This window comes from Rhinatrema bivittatum, chromosome 8 (genome assembly GCF_901001135.1).
Source record: "Rhinatrema bivittatum chromosome 8, aRhiBiv1.1, whole genome shotgun sequence".
Classification (NCBI taxonomy): Eukaryota; Metazoa; Chordata; class Amphibia; order Gymnophiona; family Rhinatrematidae; genus Rhinatrema; species Rhinatrema bivittatum.
Genome location: NC_042622.1, coordinates 242,914,494 through 242,936,190, shown reverse-complemented (window position 1 = coordinate 242,936,190; position 21,697 = coordinate 242,914,494). Strand labels below are relative to the sequence as shown.

The following is a 21,697-nucleotide window of genomic DNA, read 5'->3' as shown; positions in this document are numbered from 1 at the left end:
ACGGCCCAATTGCATGGGCTCAGAAGCGGGAAACCTCAGGACGAGGGGCCCTCTGTGGCGGGAGGCGGTCATGGTGAAGCACGTGGCGGGACTGGTTCTCCTCTGGCGGGATTCCTGTGCCTTTTGCTGCAGGCGAGTTCGATCTGAGCGGCCATCTCTATCAGGGCACTGAGGTCTTCTGGGATCTCTCGGGCCGCGATCTCATCCTTAATTCGCCGGCGAGACCTTCCAAGAAGATTGCCCTGAGGGCTACCATCTTGCCACCCCACCTCCTGGGCGAGGGTCCTAAATTCCATGGCATACTCAGCTAGGGAGCGGGTCCCTTGACGCAGCTGCAAGAGGTCCGAGGTGGCAGTATCGCCCGGCGGGCAGGTTCCATCGAATGTCTGCTTGAAGATAAGGATGAATCGCTGTAGATCATTCAGGGCTGGGTCAATGTTCTCCCAAAGGGGAGAGGCCAAAACCAGGGCCCTCCCGTCGAGCAAAGACAGGATGTATGCCACTTTGACTGAATCGTTGGGGAACTGGCGGGGCAATAGGGAGAAGCGGATGAAGCACTGATTTAAAAATCCTCGACAAGTCCTAGTGTCTCCGGCATAGCTCGAGGGTGCCAGCAGTTGGGTCATCGAGGTGGCGGGCAAGGAAGGACCTGAGTCCACCCAAGGCAAGTCTTGCCTCACAAATCTGCTTCACTTTTTTGAAGGAGTTAATAAACATGTGGATAAAGGTGAACCGGTAGATATAGTATACTTGGATTTTCAGAAGGCGTTTGACAAAGTTCCTATGAGAGGCTTCTAGGAAAAGTAAAAAGTCATGGGATAGGTGGTGATGTCCTTTCGTGGATTGCAAACTGGCTAAAAGACAGGAAACAGAGAGTAGGATTAAATGGACAATTTTCTCAGTGGAAGGGAGTGGACAGTGAAGTGCCTCAGGGATCTGTATTGGGACCCTTATTTTTCAATATATTTATAAATGATCTGGAAAGAAATACGACGAGTGAGATAATCAAATTTGCAGATGACACAAAATTGTTCAGAGTAGTTAAATCACAAGCAGATTGTGATAAATTGCAGGAAGACCTTGTGAGACTGGAAAATTGGGCATCCAAATGGCAGATGAAATTTAATGTGGATAAGTGCAAGGTGATGCATATAGGGAAAAATAACCCATGCTATAATTACACAATGTTGGGTTCCATATTAGGTGCTACAACCCAAGAAGAGATCTAGGTGTCATAGTGGATAACACATTGAAATCGTCAGTTCAGTGTGCTGCGGCAGTCAAAAAAGCAAACAGAATGTTGGGAATTATTAGAAAGGGAATGGTGAACAAAACGGAAAATGTCATAATGCCTCTGTATCGCTCCATCGCTCCACCTTGAATACTGTGTAGAATTCTGGTCGCCGCATCTCAAAAAAGATATAATTGCAATGGAGAAGGTACAGAGAAGGGCTACCAAAATGATAAGGGGAATGAAACAACTCCCCTATGAGGAAAGACTAAAGAGGTTAGGACTTTTCTGCTTGGAGAAGAGACGACTGAGGGGGGATATGATAGAGATGTTTAAACTCATGAGAGGTCTAGAACGGGTAGATGTGAATCTGTTATTTACTCTTTCGGATAGTAGAAAGACTAGGGGGCACTCCATGAAGTTAGCATGGGGCACATTTAAAACTAATCGGAGAAAGTTCATTTTTACTCAACGCACAATTAAACTCTGGAATTTGTTGCCAGAGGATGTGGTTAGTGCAGTTAGTATAGCTGTGTTTAAAAAAGGATTGGATAAGTTCTTTGAGGAGAAGTCCATTACCTGCTATTAAGTTCACTTAGAGAATAATCACTGCCATTAGCCATGGAAACATGGAATAGACTTAGTTTTTGGGTACTTGCCAAGTTCTTATGGCCTGGATTGGCTACTGTTGGAAACAGGATGCTGGGCTTGATGGACCCTTGGTCTGACCCAGTATGGCATTTTCTTATGTTCTTATGTTCATTCTGGCAACCAGTTGCCCCAGGGAGCCGGCGAGTACGTCCAGGTACTGTTGTTGTTATTGCAATTGTTGGTGTAGCCCAGGACGATCCTGGGACTCTGGGGCGTCTGCCGAGTCCATGGCCTTGCAATCTGTTGTGAACTATAAGACTAGTGGACCCTTGGGCTGGCCTGCAGGAGACTTGGGAAGGACTTCACTGGTCTCAACTAGACAGGCTGGAGTTGGATCTTGGACAGGTACGGCGGCCGGTGGAGCGGAAGCAGGCAGGAACCAGGCTTGGCTGAAGCTGGAAGGAACCAGGCTCGGGCTGTAGGCAGGCAGGAACCAGGCTTGGCTGAAGCTGGAAGGAACCAGACTTGGGCTGTAGGCAGGCAGGAACCAGGCTTGGGCTGAAGGCAGGCTGGAACCAGACCCGGGCTGTAGACAGGCTGGAACCAGGCTCGGGCTGTAGGCAGGCTGGAACCCTGGAAGGCACAAGCTGGAAAGGAAGAAGCCAGTACGAGAGAGCAAGGAGCAAGGAGAAAGGAGCAGCTACAAAAGTAAAAAATGTCCAAGAGGCGTGGTCATTGTTAAAAAATACCATTCTAGAAGCACAGTCCAGATGTATTCCACACATTAAGAAAGGTGGAAAGAAGGCAAAACGATTACCGGCATGGTTAAAAGGGGAGGTGAAAGAAGCTATTTTAGCAAAAAGATCTTCATTCAAAAATTGGAAGAAGGATCCAACAGAAGAAAATAGGATAAAGCATAAACATTGGCAAGTTAAATGTAAGACATTGATAAGACAGGCTAAGAGAGAATTTGAAAAGAAGTTGGCTGTAGAGGCAAAAACTCACAGTAAAAACTTTTTTAAATATATCCAAAGCAGAAAGCCTGTGAGGGAGTCAGTTGGACCCTTAGATGATCGAGGGGTTAAAGGGGCACTTAGAGAAGATAAGGCCATCGCGGAAAGATTAAATGATTTCTTTGCTTCGGTGTTTACTGAAGAGGATGTTGGGGAGGTACCCATAATGGAGAAGGTTTTCATAGGTAATGATTCAGATGGACTGAATCAAATCACGGTGAACCTAGAAGATGTGGTAGGCCTGATTGACAAACTGAAGAGTAGTAAATCACCTGGACCGGATGGTATACACCCCAGAGTTCTGAAGGAACTAAAAAATGAAATTTCAGACCTATTAGTAAAAATTTGTAACTTATCATTAAAATCATCCATTGTACCTGAAGACTGGAGGATAGCAAATGTAACCCCAATATTTAAAAAGGGCTCCAGGGGCGATCCGGGAAACTACAGACCGGTTAGCCTGACTTCAGTGCCAGGAAAAATAGTGGAAAGTGTTCTAAACATCAAAATCACAGAACATATAGAAAGACATGGTTTAATGGAACAAAGTCAGCATGGCTTTACCCAGGGCAAGTCTTGCCTCACAAATCTGCTTCACTTTTTTGAAGGAGTTAATAAACATGTGGATAAAGGTGAACCGGTAGATATAGTATACTTGGATTTTCAGAAGGCGTTTGACAAAGTTCCTCATGAGAGGCTTCTAGGAAAAGTAAAAAGTCATGGGATAGGTAGCGATGTTCTTTCGTGTATTGCAAACTGGCTAAAAGACAGGAAACAGAGAGTAGGATTAAATGGGCAATTTTCTCAGTGGAAGGGAGTGGACAGTGGAGTGCCTCAGGGATCTGTATTGGGACACTTACTGTTCAATATATTTATAAATGATCTGGAAAGAAATACGACAAGTGAGATAATCAAATTTGCAGATGACACAAAATTGTTCAGAGTAGTTAAATCACAAGCAGATTGTGATAAATTGCTGGAAGACCTTGTGAGACTGGAAAATTGGGCATCCAAATGGCAGATGAAATTTAATGTGGATAAGTGCAAGGTGATGCATATAGGGAAAAATAACCCATGCTATAATTACACACTGTTGGGTTCCATATTAGGTGCTACAACCCAAGAAAGAGATCTAGGTGTCATAGTGGATAACACATTGAAATCATCGGTGCAGTGTGCTGCAGCAGTCAAAAAAGCAAACAGAATGTTGGGAATTATTAGAAAAGGAATGATGAATAAAACGGAAAATGTCATAATGCCTCTGTATCGCTCCATGGTGAGACCGCACCTTGAATACTGTGTACAATTCTGGTCGCCGCATCTCAAAAAAGATATAATTGTGATGGAGAAGGTACAGAGAAGGGCTACCAAAATGATAAGGGGAATGGAACAACTCCCCTATGAGGAAAGACTAAAGAGGTTAGGACTTTTCAGCTTGGTGAAGAGACGACTGAGGGGGGATATGATAGAGGTGTTTAAAATCATGAGAGGTCTAGAACGGGTACATGTGAATCGGTTATTTACTCTTTCGGATAGTAGAAAGACTAGGGGGCACTCCATGAAGTTAGCATGGGGCACATTTAAAACTAATCGGAGAAAGTTCTTTTTTACTCAACGCACAATTAAACTCTGGAATTTGTTGCCAGAGAATGTGGTTAGTGCAGTTAGTATAGCTGTGTTTAAAAAAGGATTGGATAAGTTCTTGGAGGAGAAGTCCATTACCTGCTATTAAGTTCACTTAGAGAATAGCCACTGCCATTAGCAATGGTTACATGGAATAGACTTGGTTTTTGGGTACTTGCCAGGTTCTTATGGCCTGGATTGGCCACTGTTGGAAACAGGATGCTGGGCTTGATGGACCCTTGGTCTGACCCAGTATGGCTTTTTCTTATGTTCTTAAGTACCAGCACAGCAGGCAGGCAGGCAAGGACAGAGTGGCAAGAGCACTAGCGAACTCCGGGGCTCGAGGCAACGGGGGACCGAAGGAACCCTGTTGCAAGGCGCTGATCAGGAGTCTGCGGAGACCCTAAGTAGGCCGCGGTGTCTGACGTCAGACTGGGGGCGGAGCCGTCCTCGGGCGGGAAACTGTCTAGAAAGGTGCGGGGCAGCCGTGTGTGCGCGCCTAGAGGCTGGCCAGCAATGGCGTCTCCCCCGCGGAGACGCCCAGGATCCGACTCTGCTTCACTGCTAGCTGGGAAGACCTCAGAGGTAAGGGCCGGGACGCAAGCCTCGCGGGCTGGACCGCAACAGTCGGGGACCAGTTCTTCGCATCGGCACTCTTCCTGGTAAGGGCTGTGAGCGGTGCCACCATCCGGGAGTAATGGGGTATGAACTGGCGATAGAAATTAATGAAGCCCAGGAAGCGTTGTAGGGCCTTGACCCCTACCGGCTGTGGCCAATCCCGAATGGCCGCCACTTTATCAGGGTCCATATAGAAGCCCGTGGATGAGACTGTATATCCAAGGAAAGGCAAGGATTCCTGCTCGAACTGGCACTTCTCTAACATGGCAAAGAGACGATTGTCCCGAAGTTTCTGTAGTAATTGCCGCACTTGTACGCGGTGCGAGGACAAATCTTTAGAATACACCAACACATAGTTGAAGTACACTATGACCGAGGTATGCAACATATCCCTCAAGACCTCATTCATAAGGTTTTGAAAGACCGCAGGGGCGTTGCATAAGCCAAGGGCATGACCAAATATTCGTAGTGCCCGTCTCTAGTATTGAATGCGGTCTTCCATTTGTCGCTGGGTCGTATCCGTACCAAATTGTACGCACCCCGGAGGTCCAGCTTGGTAAAGACCTTACCTCCTTGCAGCCAGTCTAGTAACTCTGGAATCAGAAGAAGAGGGTACCTGTCCCACCGTGTGATGGCGTTGAGGCCGTGATAATCGATGCAGGGTCGGAGTGACCCATCCTTCTTGGCCACAAAGAAGAATCCGGCCTTGGCGGGGGAATTAGAGGGCCAAATTAAGCCTCTTTCCAAATTCTCCTGAATGTATGAATATATGGACCGAGTTTCCGGGAGCGACAAGGGGTAAACCTGACCCCTGGGAGGCGTGGTGCCAGGGACCGTGTTTATGGCACAGTCAAAGGGCCGGTGTTCCGGGAAAAGTTCAGCTTTCTCCTTAGAGAAGACATCTTCAAAATCTTGGTACTGTGGCGGGAGTGCCATGGGTGTGGTCAAGAGAGGCACACTGGGACGAGGAATATCTGTCAGGCAGGAGTTGAAACAAGACTGGCCCCAAGATGCAATCTGAAGTGTATCCCAATGTATAAATGGGGAATGTTTCTGCAGCCAGGGCAAGCCCAAGATGACAGGGTGCATGGACTTCTCCAGTATAAGGAAAGAGATTTCTTCCACGTGTAAGAGGCCAGTGTGAAGAATCAAGGGCTTGGTGCAGGTAGAAATACTCCCCGGGAGGAGAGTACCGTGAATGGAAGATACCCGGACAGGAGGAATTCGGGGTTGGACCCCAATCTGCAACGGCCAGACGAGGTCTTCGAGGATGAAATTCCCTTTGCTCCGGAGTCGACCAAAGCCAGTGTATCAAACGTACCCCTGGGGTAGACAAGGGTAACCGGTACAGTGCATGAGGAAGCGGAACTTGTATTACCTAGGGTCAGCTCCCCAATGATCCCTAGGTTCTGGCGTTTCCTAGCCGCTCACCACATCGAGCTAGGAAGTGCCCCTTGCTGCCGCAATATAGGCACAGGCCCTGAGTGTGGCGCCGTCTTCTATCTTCCTGCGAGATCGGACCTCGACCCAATTGCATAGGCTCAACGCCTTGGTCTCCGGGAGAGGCAGAGGAGGAGGGTACCGGTCAGGGAAATGTAGACCCCGAGTTACTGGGTTTACGACCGGACTTCCCTTCACGAAAGCGGCGTTGGATTCGGCGGTCAACCTGCCCAGCCAGATCAATCAGGCTATTCAGGTCATCCGGAAGGTCCCTCGCCGCTAGCTCGTCTTGGAGTCTTGAAGAGATACCTTCCAAGAATATGGCGTGGAGACTGTCACCCCTCTAGTCTAGCCCGGCTGCCAGGGTACGGATTTCCACCGCATACTCGGCAAGAGACCGATTGCCTTGGCGAGCTGGAGTGGCTCAGAGGCGGCAGTGGGTCTACGAGAAGGCTCATTGAAGATATGTCAAAAGGCTGAGACAAACTGTTCCAGATTCCCAAGAAGGGGGTCTTTACGCTCCCGGGAAAAGTTCAGCTTTTCCCGGGAGCGTAAAGACCCCCCTGGCCCAGGCCAGGAGTTTCCCGTCCAGCAAAGAGATAATGTAACTGGTTTTGATCTGTTCTGTAGAGAACTGGGAGGGCAGCAGATTGAATCGGATATAGCACTGATTGAGGAATCCGCGGCAGTACTTTGCTTCCCCCGAGTACCATGAAGTTGCCGGGAGCTGTGTGGGCGTTGCCTGTCTGGGGTCAGCCGTGGCAACTGGTGCAGGAGGTACCAGTGCAGGTGTTCCATCAATCCGATTGGCCAGTCTCTCTACGATCACCATCAGAGCATAGAGATAGACTTACTGTTGCTGCAGACGCTTGGCAATTCTGGGGATGGCTTTTAAGCCTGCCACGTCCGCTGGGTCCATGGCATTGCAAACTGTTGGATTTGTGGACCCTTGAGCCAACTTGGACAGATGATGGCGCATTGTGGAGGTACACAGTGGATGTCAAAGCCGGGAGGTGACACAGGCAGGAGACTAGGAGGATCTTCACCACTGGAGACCCGAGGTCCCCCCAGGACTTGGACTTACAAGCGGTCTCCTGCGAGTCAGTTTCCTGATGAAGGAGAAGAAGCTGGAGCCAGAAGGCCAACTGGAACTTCACCACTGGAAGCTCACAGTTCCCCCGAGAGGAGCTCGTGAGGACCCGAGCCGCTTGGACTTAGGCAAGACCTCCTGGATGAATGCCAAAGTCAGGAACCAGTAGATGAAGGCTGGAGTCAGAAGCCAGTGGACGAAAGCCGGGGTCAGAAGCCAGTGGACAAAAGCCGAAGTCAGAAGCCAGTGGCCGAAAGCCGAAGTCAGGAACAGCAACTAGCAACTCTAAACCAGAGTGAACCTCGATGCACTGATATGCTGTCAAGCCAGTTTAAATACTGACAGCGTCTTACGTCATGTCCTGAGGCAAGGCAGGGTATTCCCGCGCTGGTCCCTTTAAATGGCTGAGCCCCTGTGCGCGTGTTCGCGTAGAGGCAGGGCCTGCACCGACATCGGCAGCGTCTCCCTTGCTGAGGGAACGCCGCAAAGGAGGCTGCGGGCCTGACTAGGCCTCAGCCATGCTGCCGCAAGACGCCCAGGCACATAACAGTTTTTGATCATATGAAGACTTTAATTTATTCCTTGAAAATCCGGCATTGCATTAAACAGCATATCCTCCCTACAAGGATATACATTTTTGTCTGTGATTACATTTGTACAATTATATTTTCACTATTATTTATAATTATGTTAGTCATCCAGTTTTTATGTAATCACATTTATATGTATTATGAATGTTTGATGTTTATGGCTATATTTTCTTGTGTTGTTGGTGTCCTTGTTGTTTTTATGGTTTCTCATTACAGCATTGTTTTGATCCTTCCTTTTTATTTGTTATTAGTTTTACCTCTGGGCTTTTGTCCTTCCCGACGCAGCCCATGTGGCGAAACATGGTCCGTGTCGGGGGACCGAAAAATATTTCTACAAGCAACTGTTATTAAATGATGGATATGTTGATTTAATCGTTTTTCAATTATTGAGTTATCTAAGATAAGGTCCAATGAAATTTTATAGCGCTATTCTATTGATTTTTGTGGCTTATACTAAAACTATCTACATCTGATTTTGCTGTGAGTTTTCTTTGACAGACTGTTGAGGTAAGCAGGCCTGTTTTGCTTGTTTTCCTTTGTGTGTAATAAGAAAATATAGACAGAGTCCAGCCACTCTGTCCTTTGGCAAATTCCCAAGCCATAGGCTGCTCCCAAGACACCACTTTTGTTTTCTAGTTTGCTTTTAGCTCTGATTCCACAATAAGCATGGAGTTTTCTAGATGCTATGCTTCAAATTGAGTAGTCTGGCTACTGGAGCACAAGAAATCAGAGTTTCCCACATTCTTGTCTGTAATTCTTGTATAATTGAATATACTGGAATTGCTGCCAGTTCTACCCGAGTGATCCAGAGAAGGCTGGAAGACTTTTGTTTTGAGAATCCTTGTCCTTATGGACATTGACTCCTAGCGTCTTTACCCAACTTATCTAGAAATATGGAACAGGAGAGGTCCCCGGGCAGCCTCAAAATGCTCTGGAGGCTCAGTTAAGGGGTCCGAAGGAATTTCCGTTGATCCTTGTCCTGATCCAAGGAAAAATGAGATATTGACCCAGGGCCCCAATGATGATGCGACTGAATTGGGGTCCTCAGTTGCCTTGGAGGGGAGTATTCTTGGGGAAAGTCCTCTGATTGGCTGGACTCCACTGCGAGAGCTAGAATCCATCCGTGGGGATGTCCCTGGGCATGGGGTTCCTCTTGAGGGAACGTGATACCCTGGAGAAGAGAAGCTAAAGAGTGCCCTCCTGGTCTTTAGCTACCAGGGAGGCAAAGGAAGTCTTCAATTCTTCCCCTTAGTCTAAGGGCTGTCATGCCCACTGGCCAGATGTTGGGATGGAACATCCTCTTCTGAAACAAGAATAGGTTGTTTTTGAAGGCCCTCTAGACTTTATTTCAGCTATCCCGGATGATGCATGGAGATCAAGGACACCAGGTGAAGCTGTTTTAGAAGTTTTGATGGTGACATAGCCTTAGAAATAGGAGGTAGTAAGTGGAACATGTCTCCTTCTAGCCTGCTGGAAAGTGTCAATGGGACTGGTGAGAGTTTCGCTAATTTAAGAAACAGCTGTGTCAGGAGCACTAAGGACTGGTGCCTCGATGACATCAATCCAGATTCCAAGGCTTAAGGCATAGACAGCTCTCAGCCTCAATACATTGACGGAGCTGAGGGAGGAAGCATTGCCAGAGCCAAATGGCATCAGGGCTCAATGGCATCAATGGTGTTTGGGCCCAATGTATGTCTGGGGCTTGATATGTTGACAGATCCGGGGCCCAATATGTGGGCAGCTCAAGGGATTGATGGGTTAATGGCTCCCAGGCTCAATCCACCAGAAAATGTCAAGGTTCTTTGTATCAACAGTGCGCCAGCACCAGGGATCAGTATTATTTCGTCAGTGCCAATTGCCCTGCTGGCTTGGATGCAGGTTGCTTTTTCATTTTGCCCAGCACTGAGCTCCGTGATGCCTACGAAGGGATTGCCACCCTTTGAAAGGAGGGAGTTTCTCTTTGAAAATCAGTTTGTGGGGACACTCACAATTGTTCTCATAATTTCTAGATAGATGAACATTTAAATAAAAATAATTGTGCTCCTAGCACTTATTTTTATAGAAATTTCTGGTAATACCTGAGAGATATACGCTTAGGGCATTTCCCTTATTATTTATTTATTTATTTATTTATTTATAACTTTTTTTATACCGAAGTTTAGGTAACAGAATTACTTATCACTCCGGTTTACATTATAACAAGTAGAAAACAATGACAACATATGTCTTACAATGAACAAGGGAGTGAACAACTTGGATAATATAACATAACATAACTAGGAACAGTAGCAGTATGCACTATTAGAGCGAAATTAGCGCATGGGGAGGGAGGTTTGCTAATGGGGGGAGGGGGAAGGAAGGTATTACCTGCTGTAATGCTAGTGCAGCATGCTAGTAGCAGTATTACGCCAGTATAAAACTGGATTTCTTGCAGATTGTGATACCCGGTATTGAACTTACAAGAATTATGCAGACTGAAGCTGTACATGAGCTTTTGAGACCACAGGGGTCCTTTCTTCAGATGTTCTGCAGCCTTAGCCCACATACTTGTTATCTGGTACCACTCTTAAGGCCAAGGTTGGTAATAATTATTATGGATCAGCCCTTTCTTCTCTCCACTTTCCTCTCTGTTTTACAGTTTCCGGATCTTGACCAATTTTTACTTTTATGTCATCACCCCAGACTGCTTTCATCTATCAGTTTTCCGTTTTACCATGCTCACCTCCAGTTCCAAAATAGTGAATTTGCCACAAGGGCCAAAACATGGTCTGGCTAATTGTGGGGGATGGTGAATGACATTTGGAGAGTGATCTCACCACCACCTGCCAGTAGGTGGCGCTCTCCATCAACAGCATAAAAACATATACAGTATAGGTTATATGAACAGATTCCTCCACCCACCTGCACAAACAGTACATCCTTCCTACAAGGATATACAGAAGTGTTTTTTTTTTCCCCCAATGTTTGCTTAACACCTCATTTAACTCTCACTGAAAGCACCTGCACTCCCTTCTCAGCATGGCTGTACAAAGGATTCATGTGATTTTGCTCCTAAGTTACTGCTTATTAGCAGTTTGCCCAGGTAAGCTGCCAAAAAGAGTAGACAATGTTTACTCTTTATTTGTGGGGTGGGGGAGGGGGAGGGGGTGGGAGGAGGAAGTTGTTAGTCAATGATAGGGGAAAGTAACTGAAAAGTTGATACTGTACAATTATGCATCCCAGCTGGTGCACTCCCGACTTACACTTCAAAAGAACATTCTTTCTGTAGTGTGTATTAATAATACATTAAACCAGTAGCATGAAACAGAAGGAAAAGGATGCAGGCATCAAATTTTACTCCTACCATATGCTGATTAAATTCGAAAACAAATCTATTTGAAGCCAGGAGTGCTGGAGGTGGTTATTTATTTATAACTTCTCTTTCTGGCTGCCTGTCTGATCAAAGGCACTAGGCGGGCTACAATGCATTCAACACAGAACACAATCAAAGAAACATAGTCATCTTTATAGACTTCCGTAGCGCACTGACTTGTAAAGGGCAGCTAGCTGGCCACCCACCTCTCCAAAAGGGACTGGCCAAAGCGGCTTAGATAGAGGTGATGGTGCCTACAGGGGACTCTCACGGAATACAGCAGGGCCGTGCCAGGCTTTGTAGATCTGGAAAGGATGGAAGGGCTGGCTCCTCTCTTCCAGCTCACCCGCCTGCCTTTCGCCCAGCGATTTCACTGCCCGCAATTTCTGCAGGGGGGAAAAAGGGCTTAGCAAAAAAAAAAAACAAAAAAAACTTTTGCTGCAAAAAAGTCCTGTGGTGCTCTGCTAAAACAATATTTTTTCTTCCCAGTAGATGCAAGAAATAAAATCTTTTGTGTGTGTGTGTGTGGGGGGGGGGCCAATGATGTGATGTTTCAGTGTTGTGTGAGCAAGATAATTTGAGGGGTTTTTGTGCTTTTGTTGTTTTGCCTTAAATCTGACCCACAAAAGTCTAAATATTCTAAGGTGAGCCTGTGATTTTCTGTTCTGTATTTATAAATGAACAGAAAGCTATCAGCGCCTTCCTGATGCTTATTTAAATGTCAGACGATTTGCTGGGACTTTCACATCCCTTCAACTCAAAATGGTAGGGTGGTTTTTGTTTTTTTTTAGCTTTTTAAGCCTGCAAAAGGAATGCAGCCTGACCGGGGAGAACCTCTGCACTTGTTAATGCATAATTTTTAAAAAATGAATTTTTAAGATTCAGAAGTGACAGGCCCTTTTCTTAGAAAGGGTGGAGTTTTCAGATGATAGAGAAAAGAAGTTTACATTTAGATGAGATTTTCCACCTTTTCAGGGGTGGATAGTGCTTCAGGGTAACACTGCATACGATTAGGAAAATTGAGCACCTCTAAAACAGTGGAACTGGCCCATTTGGGTCCTAAGAAAATTCACCTTTTTCATGTAAAAGCCACAGAAAGTTTTTTGAATGAGGCAGTTGACCCTGAAGGCTTGAAAGTTGGTGGCCCTTGTACCTTCTGTTGATGCTGGCTTTGACGCTCCCACCCCTGCCACCATCATTATATTAAAAAAAAAAAAAAGATTTCCTAGTTGGCGTTTGATGGATCATTGCTCTCAAAACCAAGATTGGCAGAGAGTGAAATCTGATAGTGTATTGAAAAAGTGGGTTAGACAACAGTGACAGGTCACTACAAATGTCTATGGAGAGCTGCAATAATAGGCTTCCAGAATGGTGAAGAGAGAAACTGTAACATGAGGTGGTGGGAAGGTGGAAATAGGTTTGGGTCTTTTTTTCAGTAAGAAGTAAACAATTATTGCAGTGTATTCCAGTTGCTTTCGGGTGAAACTTAATTGCACACATGAATACTGTAGGATATGTATGGAGGAAATTAGATGGCCAGGTGACTCCATGTCATCAGGGAAGGGCTGAGCCAGTCCTGGCATTGTCCTGACTATGGCATTCAAGGACTCAAGTCTTAGAGAAACTGCAACTAAAATTCTTTGCAGCAAACAGTGGGGGGAAAACCAGGACTGGTTCAGCTCCTCCCGGATGACCTACAGCCATGGGGAACTACTAATCAAGCCATAGCTCATAGTGAAATGCAGCGAGAACATGGGGTCATGAACTCGGAGGCCCTAGATCAGTTCTCCTAGCCCACTTCTCGTGTAACTCTTTCTACCCTACAGTTTGCTTTTCTTTAGACCACCTGTGTCCCACTTGGTTGCTAGTCCTGCTGGGGGCATCTTTCACTAGACAGGAGGTTCTAGAGCAATGGGTCATTAGACTTTTGATATGCGACTGCACCCCCTGCAGTCGCATATCAAAAGTCTAATGGACTCAGGAGGAGTAACCTTAAGGAAGTATTTATTCCAGAAAGGGCGATGGCCATTTAGAACAACTTCTTGGTAGAAGTGATATGGGCAACAGTAATGGGATTTAAGAAAACCAGAGATGGCTGCAGGCGATCCTGACTGAGAGGGATGTGAGGGTAAAGCCTGTGGTACTGCAGGAGGTAAGAACAAGGGTAGAGTATGTTTCTAAAAAGCATTTTTTTCAGGGGGTATTTGCTGGTACTGAGTCCTGGCACCTTTTTCCTCCACTTGCTTGATTTGCCTTGTGGTCCCTCAAAAAAACACATGCATCCTTTTTATCAAGAAAGAAAGCACTGTTTCTGAATCTCTTTGAGAGCCTGCGGCTTGGATTGTCTTGTTCCATGGAACTGACTGTGTGTGTTCATCTGAGAACCAAGTTTTAGAAGGAAGATTTTGGAACATGTCAGAAAACCATTGAAAAATGTTGCACTGGAAGAAAGGTTTTATAAGAGTAGGTTTTGTTGTGGTAGCTGGCCGTGGGATGGCCCCGAGCAGGTCCGGGCCCACTCCGCCACTCCCGTACAGCAAGGCCTCTTCCTTCATTGGTGCAGCGGGGAGCTGGCCCCACTGCTGCCGCACTGCCAGCCGCAGCCGCTTCTAGACATGCACACGCGGCACTTCCCATTCTTAAAGGGGCCGCAGCGGAAGGACACCACCCGCGGGACCCAGATGTGTGGCCCACCCCGGGACCTACTTAAGGCAGCTCCTGCTGCCTTACCTTCACCTCAGCAACAGGTCTCGCTCTGCCTAGAGTTGTGAGTTGCTCCGTGGGTTTCCAGCCTCCGTGGGTTCCAGCCTCTGTGTGCTCCTGTTCCTGCTCCGACTCCTCGTCCCCCTGGCTTGCTCTTCTGGTTCCTGACTTGGTTCGCCCCTGGATTTCACCTTTGCCTGCTGCCTGCCACGACCGTCTGCCTGCTCACCGTTTCTGCTACCAGCCGCCTGCCTTGACCTCTAGCCCGTCCTTGGATCCTCCTACTCGCCGCCTGCCCTGACCTTCAGACCGCCTGACCTGCCTTTGCCTCTCATGTTCAGAATCTGCCTCCTGGGAGACCCGCTCCTAAGTCTTGCCGGCCCCCGGCACCCAACCTGCGGGGAATGTGGGCTGGTATAGATCCTCCCGACAACGAGGATCTATAGGTAGCCCCCTATAGGTAGCACCAACCTCTCCTCGGCTAAGGGTCCACCTTCAGACACAACAGGTTTAGGGCTAGAACTAGTGGTTAGGTCACAGGTGCCAGCTGTGTAGGTTCACTGGCTCTGCCCAGTATTAAGCAAACTCACTCACTGTGTCCAGTGAGGGTTAATTTGTGTTGAGTTTTAACACTCCCAATCATTTTGTAAAGTTGTCTCCTGTACTAGGAGTTAGCATTGGGTTTGTAGTTGTGTTTAGCTTTAGGGATTCTGGATTGGAGTTAAGAGTAAGTGTTATGATCTGTTATGTTTGTTGAACCTGGATCGGGGTGAGAGCTGACTCCACCCACAGGGAGAAGCTCTGTGGGGACTCACCACGATAGGTGTGGCCTTAGCTGAGACGGACACAACAGCAAGAGACTTTATTGTACTGGAATGTAGAGAAACCCACCATGTGGGAAGAGAGAGACACAGTCCAGAGGAATGGGTAGCTCAATGATGATATCCCCGGTAGTGGTCCGTAGAGCGGGGTACACCGGGGAATCCCTCCTTCGATGAAACTTCCTGTATTGATCCGGTAGTGGCCCACAGCGCGGGGTACGCCAAGAATCATAGGAGAGTGTTGAGAATAGAGCAGGAGGTCAGTAGAGCTGAATAGCAGAAGGTACTCACTCTGAAATGTACAAGGAAGGTTGCTGAGGCGATCAAGGTAGTGTCCCGAGGCACGGGGTACACTGGAGGTTCCGTCAGCTGAAGGTAGCGAAGTCACAAGGCTGAACCAGACAAAGTAGATGTAGAGAGACTCCAGGCAGGAAGGCCCTCCGAGGAGCGGATAGCCAGAACATGACAAGGCCCCCGAGGAGCGGGTACCTAAGGCGTTCAAGTCTCTGGGTCAGGAACGAGTCCAGCGTAGCGAACAAAGTGTCTCTGAAGGAGTGGAATTCAGCAGGAAGGAAGTGCTTGCTAACTCGTAAGTAGCTCAGACCGGCTGGCTCAAATACACGCAGGCAGATGACGTCATGCGGAGGGGTCGCCCCCGAGGTTCCCGCCATGACGTGTATAAGATGGCGCCTGGTGCGCGCGTGCGCGCCTTAGGTAATTCCCGATTCATGATGGCGGACAGGATTGTCCACACCATCCCAGGAATGCTGAGGAGAGCGGCATGCAGAGGTCGCCAATTGTCTGAGAATTACTGATGCAGGAAAAAAGGAGGTGAGCAACAGAGATGCAGCCCTCTGCAACCGACAGGCGCAACAGTACCTCCCTTCTTAGGGCCCCTCCTCGGGGGTTTCGGCTTCCTTGGATGAGTTAGATGAAATTGGTGAATCAAATCTTTATCGGGGATATTTTTTGCAGGCTCCCAGGTATTTTCTTCTGGTCCATATCCTTCCCAGGATATGAGGTACTCCCAGTGCTTCCCACGTTTGCGAATACCGAGAATGTCCTTCACTTGGTATGTAATGTCCTCTTCGGCATTAAGAGGTTGAGGATCTGGAGTCTTGGTAGAAAACTCGGAGAGGATAAGCGGCTTCAAGAGGGATATGTGGAAAGCATTGTGAATTTTCATGGAAGTGGGTAACTGCAGACTGTAAGTTACTGGTCCCAGACGATGTAATATGGAGAAAAGGCCAATATAGCATGGAGCGAATCGGAGAGATGGCAGCTTGAGACAGAGGTACTTGGTGCTGAGCCATACTTTGTCTCCTGGTTGAAATTGAGGTGCTGCTCTGTGATGAGCGTTGTAACATTTCTTGGCCCGTTGACCTGCTTTTTTGAAGGAGGCCCTTGGTTTGGTTCCAGAGTCGATGGAGCTCTTCAGCCGAAGCCTGGGCTGCAGGTGATGACACCGACAGAGGTATGGGTAAAGGAAGTAATGACTGACGACCATACACAATTTGGAAAGGTGTAGATCCAGTAGCGGCTGATGGATGCAAATTCAAGGTGAACACTGCCCAGGGAAGTAATTCTGCCCAGTCGCTTTGTCGTGAGTTGATGTAGGAGCGAAGGAACTGCTTAAGTGTGCGATTTGTTCTTTCGGTTTGACCATTTGACTGTGGATGGTATGCTGACGTTAGGTCTAGGGAAATATCAAATTTCTTACTCAGGGCTCTCCAGAATTTAGCCGTGAACTGTACACCTCTATCCGATAGGATAGTTGTATAAACAGCTTGGCTAATTCTGGGGCAGATGGCAACCCTGGTAAGGCCACGAAGTGCACCATTTTTGAGAAGCAATCAACTGTGACCCATATAGTGTTGTTTCCGCTTGAGATGGGCAGGTCTACGACAAAATCCGTCATGATGTGCGTCCAAGGTTCTTCTGGTGCTGGTAAAGGCTGGAGGAGGCCCCGAGGTGACCGGCCAGAGGCTTCTGCCTTGCGCAAGTGGCACAAGATTCCAAGTGCGTGCGTATGTCCTCTTCATAGAAGGCCACCAATAATACCGCTGTAATGTGGATAGTGTACGGAATTGCCCAGGGTGACTGGCCAATCGGAAATCATGAGCCCATTTCAGAAGTTTCTTTCTTAGGCTCTGGGGCACCACCATCTTCCTGGCTGGAACGGAATGAGTAGCAGCCAGCATCAGCTTTTCAGGGCTGATGATATGGCGAGGTTCATCAGGAACATCCTCTGGAGAGAAAGAGCGCACGAGGGCACCTGCACAGACATTCTTGTCAGCAGGACGGTACTTAAGCGGGAAGTCAAACCAGTTTAAAAAACAAAGACCATCTGGCTTGTCGATGATTCATTCACTGTGCATGACGCAGATATTCCAAATTTTTGTGGTCCATGTATACAGTTATCTGATGTTGTGCCCCCTCAAGCCACAGGTGCCACTCTTCAAATACTAGCTTAATAGCCGATAGCTCTTTATCTCCTATACCATAATTCCTCTCAGCTGGAGTAAAACGCCGGGAAAAAAAAGAGCAAGGGTGCAGTGTCTGAGTATCACTGTTCTGGCTGATCACGGCTCCTACTCCAACATCGGAGGCATCAACTTCGACAATAAACAGCCGTCGAGGGTCCGGGTGGCGAAGGCAAGGTTTTTTGAGGAAGGCTTCTTTGAGGGTCTGAAAGGCAGCAACTGCTTTAGGCGACCACTGTGAAGGGCTGGCTCGTTTCTTAGTCATGGCAGTGAGTGGTGCCGTCAGGGTGGAGTAGTGCGGGATGAATGTGCGATAATAATTGGTGAAGCTGAGGAAGCGGCGGAGTGCTTTTAGGCCAGTGGGTTGAGGTCAGTCCTGTATGCTTTTGGTTTTTTGTGGCTCCATCTGGAACCCTCTACTGGACACCATGTAACCCAAAAAGGGAACAGACTCTTGATGGAAGGCACATTTTTCAAGCTTAGCATAGAAACGGTTATCCCGTAGTCTCTGCAGAACTCTGGTGACATCCACTTGATGGCTTTGCGGATCTTGGGAAAAAATTAGTATGTCGTCTAAATACACAACCACGCATTGGTACAGCATATCTCGCAGAATCTCATTCATCATATTTTGGAATATGGCTGGAGCATTACACAGGCCAAAGGGCATGACCATTAACTCAAAATGGCCATCTCGGGTATTAAAGGCCGTTTTCCACTTGTCCCCTTGACGAATGTGGACCAAATTATACACCCCTTTTAGATCCAGTTTTGTAAAAATCTTGGCTCCCTGGAGTCTGTCGAATAACTCTGAGATCAGAGGTAGGGGATAGCGGTCCTTGATGGTGATTTCGTTTAGTTCTCTGTAGTCTATACATGGGTGCAGGGATCCATCCTTGCCGACAAAAAAGAATCCTGCGCCAGCAGGTGACTTGGAAGATCGGATGAATCATGTCGGATATAGGCCAACATGGCCTCAGTCTCTGACAGAGAAAGTGGGTATACCCTTCCTCTAGGGGGCTCCGAGCCTGGTTTTAGATTAATAGCACAGTCAAAAGACCAGTGTGGTGGTAGTACATCAGCTACTTTCTTTGAAAACACGTCATGAAAGGACACGTATTATGGCAGCAAACTTGGGAGAGAAGCGGTGGTAGACATGCAGGGTATAGGAGTTACACTCTTCAGGCACTTATCATGACAAGCTGTACCCCATCATGAAAGTTCCATGGTGCTCCAGTCAAATTGGGGTGCATGATCTTGCAGCCACGGGAGGCCAAGTACTATAGGATGAATGGCCTTGTCAAGAACCAAAAATGAGATGGTCTCAGTATGAAGGGCACCAGTGCGCAGGCAAATTGGTTGTGTGGTATGGGATACCTCTCCTAGTAATGGTTCGCCGTGTATAGAAGAGAGAAGCAGCGGAGTGGAAGTCAGAATGGTAGGAATCAATAGATGTTCTACCAGACTTTTGAGTATAAGATTGCCACCGGCTCCGGAATCGACAATTGCTAGAGTCTGGAATTCAAGGGTCCCGGAGATGATCGAGACTGGGAGTATCAGTGGAGGAGATGGTGTAGTAAGACCTAGGAAGAGTCCTCCGGCAGATCCTAGGTCTGCATGTTTCACGGACACATGGGGCAGGATTGAACCGCATGCCTGGTTGACCGCAATATATCAGAGACCCATTCTCTTACGGTAGCGCCTCTCCTTGGCGGTTAGATGGCTGCGGCCTAATTGCATGGCTTATTCTTCTTCATGGTTCGGTGTAGGTTGGGTCTGTGCTTGTTAGGATCTGTTGCTGAAGACTCCTGATGTGGGAGGAGTTAGCAATCTTGTTAGAGACTCCGTGAGGAGTTAGCAATCTTGATAGGATCTGCTATGCTGATGGGAGGAGCAAGCAGATAGTAGATAGTGATGACTCCTAAGGAAGGAGGAGTTAGCAATCCTGTTAGGCTTTACTCCTCAAGAAAGGAGGAGTAGTAATCTTGTTAAGGATCTGCTAGGGAGTTAGTAATTCTGTTATGAATCTGTGTTGCGGACTCCTGAAAGAAGAGGAGGTAGCAAACTGTTACCAGTGGAGTGCTTGGAGAGGGCACTCAGCTGTAGAGGAATGTAGATAGGTGAATCCTTGGGCCGATGGCAGATGACAGCACCCCCAGGAGGATATCCTGAGAGGGACCACCGGCTAGGCTTGGGTATGGAGACAGACACAGATAGTTCTTTTATTAGACAGGTTAGTAGAACCACCAGAGGTGGCAGTAGTGAGCTGATATGCCCGGCATGGCTGAAGTCCCTCGGGTACTGGAATGGCATTCCCAGGGTTGCTGAGCTGTAGAGAAACTATAGATATTGAGTAGACAGGTTATGTAGTTTACATAGCCAGAACTGAATGGCAAAACTCACATAAAGTCTTAAAGAAGCTCAGTAGCTGGAAATGGTTAGGCCCTCGAGGAGCGAGTACCTGGTTCCAGGGAAAGCTCTGAGAGAGCGATGGTAACTCACAAATGTTTTATCTGTGATAGCTTCCAGGCAGTAGAGAATCTTCAGAGTATTCAGGAACATAGGCCCTCGAGGAGCGAGTACCGGTTCCTATCTGCAATCTGAAATAGTAACTCACAAATATCTGTATCTGCAATAGCTTCCAGGCAGTAGATAATCTTCAGAGGGTTCAGGAACATGGGCCCTCGAGGAGCGAGTACCGGTTCCTATCTGCAATCTGAAATAAAGAAAAGAGAGCGAGGCCCCCGAGGAGCGGGTACCCCTGGTAAGTCCGAGGAGGCAGAGTAGCTTGGACGAATCCGTATCCGTGTCCATGTCCTTGCTAACTCGATTCGTTAACAAATACTGAGACCTTATATATATATTGGAAGTGGATGACGTCAATTCAGGGGGACGCCCTCGAGGTTCGCGCCCTTGCTGGTACATCAATAGGAATGCTCGCACGCGTGCGCCCTATGTCATCAGGCAACATGGTGGATCCGCAGCGTCGAGCTGGTCTGGGGACACCGGAGAAGAAGGCATGGAGACGCCGCGGCAGCTAACCGTCCATCAGACCCGGAGGGAGTCGCCACAGAGGGAGAGAGGGCGGAGTGAGGGCGTCGAGCAGCGACGGACGCAACAGTACCCCCCTTCAAAGGGCGATCTCCTCTTCGGGTACCAGGGATTAAAGGATGCGCGAGATGAAACTGATGTAGCATCTCTATATCCAAGATATTGGTCTGAGGCTCCCAAGTGATGAATCAGGGCCGAAGCCTTCCCAATCAGAAGGTATTCAAAATTCTTGCCTCTGTAGCGAACATCCAGAATCTCTTAAAACTGATCTCCAATTTGTCTTCTGCAATGGTGACAGATGGATCTTGAGATTTGGAAGAATCTTTCAGAGTGTAATGATGTTATCAGCAGCAATGGGTAGAGCTGCTGTGGATGTCACTGAGGAATTCAGTAGAAGTGATGATGATAAGAATGTCCAAAGTCCACTTCTAAAGATGACTCTCCAGTAGATGATGCTGGATGAGAGATGTTAGAATTTAGCAGCAATAGCAAACTGCTATAGACGCCACTGAGACTTCAACGGAAGTGGCGATGTTGGGGTACATCCAACCAAACACAACAGTGTATTCCAGTCACCTCAATATGTATGCAACAACCCTCCAGAAATGGTTTAACTGGTTTATATTCACTAAACACAATTGTATAGCCACAAACAACTTATTTTTGTAGGCCCCTTACTCTAAGGGTCTGTACATAACAGTAAGGGGCCTACAAAAATAAGTTGTTTGTGGCTATACAATTGTGTTTAGTGAATATAAACCAGTTAAACCATTTCTGGATGGTTTGTGGGGTACATCCAACCCCACGTCTAAAGGTAACTCTTCAGTGAGTAACGGAATGAGGTGTAGAATACAGCAGCAATAGCTCAGCTGCTATGACGTCAGTGAAACTTTAGCGAAAGTGGCAATGTTGGTGAACGTCCAACCCCACTACTAAGGGTAATCTCTTCAGTCATGTAACTGGATAAAGTGTTGAATTCAACAGCAATAACTCAGCTGCTCTAATGTCACTGAAACTTCAACAGAAGTGGCAAGGTTGGGGTATGTCCAAAACCCACTTCTGGGTAACTCTTCTGTAGATGAAACTGGAAG

General features: G+C 47.4%; 1 long non-coding RNA gene across 1 annotated transcript in view; it reads left to right on the top strand.

The window, feature by feature from the left end:
* Nucleotides 1-11,138: 11,138 nt before the first annotated feature.
* The window catches only part of LOC115098055, a 78,656-nt gene continuing 68,097 nt past the window's right edge, over nucleotides 11,139-21,697 (top strand). The window contains exon 1 of the long non-coding RNA XR_003858404.1: nucleotides 11,139-11,278. This is a non-coding gene — a long non-coding RNA (uncharacterized LOC115098055). The remainder of the gene's footprint in view (nucleotides 11,279-21,697) is intronic.